Source organism: Adiantum capillus-veneris, chromosome 25 (genome assembly GCF_014529385.1).
Source record: "Adiantum capillus-veneris isolate H3 chromosome 25, ASM1452938v2, whole genome shotgun sequence".
Lineage (NCBI taxonomy): Eukaryota > Viridiplantae > Streptophyta > Polypodiopsida > Polypodiales > Pteridaceae > Adiantum > Adiantum capillus-veneris.
Window position 1 is genome coordinate 89,783,140 of NC_140955.1, and position 2,787 is coordinate 89,785,926.

Here is a 2,787-nt window from a genome sequence, read left to right on the forward strand (position 1 = left end):
GAAATTTGTGTTAGCCATTACAATATCTCCCATCTCGAAAGCTTGAATGCCCAACTTGGTGGCCAACTCCGTTGATATGAAGTTGTGAGTAGAGTCAGGGTCAAACAAAATGAAGGCATCATGCTCGCTTACTTTTCACCAAGCATAGGAGAGGAATGAGCCTTTACAATGAGTATCCTCTTTTGGAGCAACCATGGAAGCTCTAGGAGTGTCATTGAGTATATGACTTCTGGGATAATAACGATAACCATGTCCTTGCTCCCCACACTTTAAGCATTTATGGTCTTTACGAAAGGCATCCAATTCTTTAGGAGAGAGCTTATTTTTAACTTTGTAAGCTCCTTTCTCCTTGGCCTTGTTGTTGTTGGTGTTTGTGTTGCCTTGGGAAGAGTTTTGAGCATTGCTCTTCCCTTTAGCTTCATTTCGATCATTGTTTTCCATGGGCTTGAACTTTCTTCTCGTCCCTTGTTGGAAATCGATCCTTGAAGCAACCATAGTCTGGTGGATGACTTCGGTGATAATGCATACTCGGCCATTTCTTTAGGTAATACCACACAAAATTGTTGCTTTTGTTTGATGAAGTCTATCCTTTGAAAGACTGTAGCTTTGAGATGTAAATCCCAAAACTTGTTTACACATTGTGGATAGACTCGTTGAAGAGTAGCTTCAAACTCCATCATTTGGTAAGTACTTTGTCCTTTGCATCGCTTGCAAGGAATTGCTTCATGATGGAAACTTGTAGAGTTTTCCATGTCTTTGGGGCTTCGCCATTGCCATGAAGGCTAGCCCACCATTGATGAATAGATTTTTGGGAGTGCATAGCTACATGGCATAACTTGGAGGACTCCGTGAAGCCCTCGTCTCCAAAGGTCTCATCAAATTGTTGGATGAAGGTCAATACTTTTTTGGTAGCATCAAAGATGCCATCATAGATGAGAAAAGAGATACTCTTTCCTCATCCTTTGAATTTCTTAAGCTTTTGGGACCTTTGCCATGCAAGGTAAGTTTTGCAATGTCCTCTCCTCTTGTATTCTCTAGAAGAATAACTATTGCTTTCGTCGGAAGAGGAGGAAGGTGAAGAAGAAGGAGAAGAGGGTGACCTCTTTCTTGCTTTTTTCTTCCTTTGTTTCCTCTCTTCCCTTTCGGCATGACGATGAGAAGGACTATGGGTTGACCGTTTCCTCTTAGGAGGAGTTGGCAATAGTCTAGACCGTCGTCTTCATGGAGCCACATCTTTAGAGAAACTTAGGGATTCACTTCTTTCTTGTTCTTTGAATTTCTCCTCTCTTATGGGAGAGAGTCTTCTTTCGGGAGTCTCATCAAGAGGCCTCCTAAACTCCCTCTCCTCTTGGAGAGGAAGAGAAATCCCATAAGCAGGAAGTTGCTAGGTAACTTCAGCTTGCAAAGTAGGGTTTCACATAGCTTGATGCAACCTAGTGATAATATAATTGATAAACATGGGGACATCATCATTAGCGCCTTCATGTGCAAATCAAATTTGTCAATGTTCATTCTACTCTCTTGGTTATTGTCATCCATGCTGATTATACTTATGTGTTTACTCAGTGTATCCTTTGGCAATTCAAAACCTTAGTTGCTACTCCTCTTAGCCTTTGAAAATAAGCACTTAAGTATCTACACCCACGGGTCAAATTGGTTAACTATAGAGAGTAGTGGGGTGGGTCTAACATAGCCTAGGACTTCTTATGGCTCAATGATGGTAAAGCCGTAGGAAAGTCTAAAAATACCCCATTATTAAGACCAAAGCTCTTGAGAATATATTCCGGTTATCGAGCAAGCACATCCTGGATTAGCTGGAGGTCACTTTTCTAGTGAAACCACCGCAAGAGGATTTTGAATGGAAGGCATATGGTGGCCAACACTTTTTACAGATGCCAAAGAATATGTTCGAAGGTGTGATGCTTGTCAATGAGAAAAAATACCAACACAAGTAGATAGCATGCCCTTAAGACCAATGATGGGAGATAGAGATTTCACAAAATGGGGTATAGACTTTGTTGGGCCAATATAGCTACCTGATTATAGAACCCAAGCTCAATATATCATTGTAGCTACAGATTATTTGACTAAGTGGATCGACGCTAAAGCAACTCAAAAGAATGATGACAGAACCACTGCTGCATTCTTATATGAGTATGTGTTTACAAGATATGGATTGCCAATAGAAATTGTCAGTGATAGGGGAACTCATTTTCTCAATGAGGTAATTGAGTATCTGCTTAATGAATTTATGGTCATCTATAACAAATTAGCTCCCTATCATCCACAACCAAACTGACAAGCTGAGCATACGAATAAGATTCTTAGCTCGACAGACTGGGAAATGAATCTCCATGCATCTCTATGGGCTTATCGAGTGTCAATCAAAATAGTTGTAAATGCTATACCCTTTACCCTCATTTTTGGACTTGATGCCATACTGCCAATAGAATTTCTATTACCGACACTAAGGGCAGCTAAGGATCTTAAATGGACTGGATATGAACTATCAGAGAGACTTGAAGATTTAAAAAAGCTATATGAGCAAAGGCTGACTACTGTAGCTCACATCTATGCACAAAAGCGGAAACAAAAACAGTTTTTTGATTCCCATCTAATTACAAAAATCTTCAAAAAGGGGGACATTGTTCTAGTCTATTTCCTTAAGCAACACATTCCCAGGTTTAAGAAAAAGGAAAATGGACTGTTTATCATTGAAGATGTATCTCCAAGTGGAGCAGTTAATCTATCCACCTTAGATGGTGAAGCAATGGCTAACTGGATTAG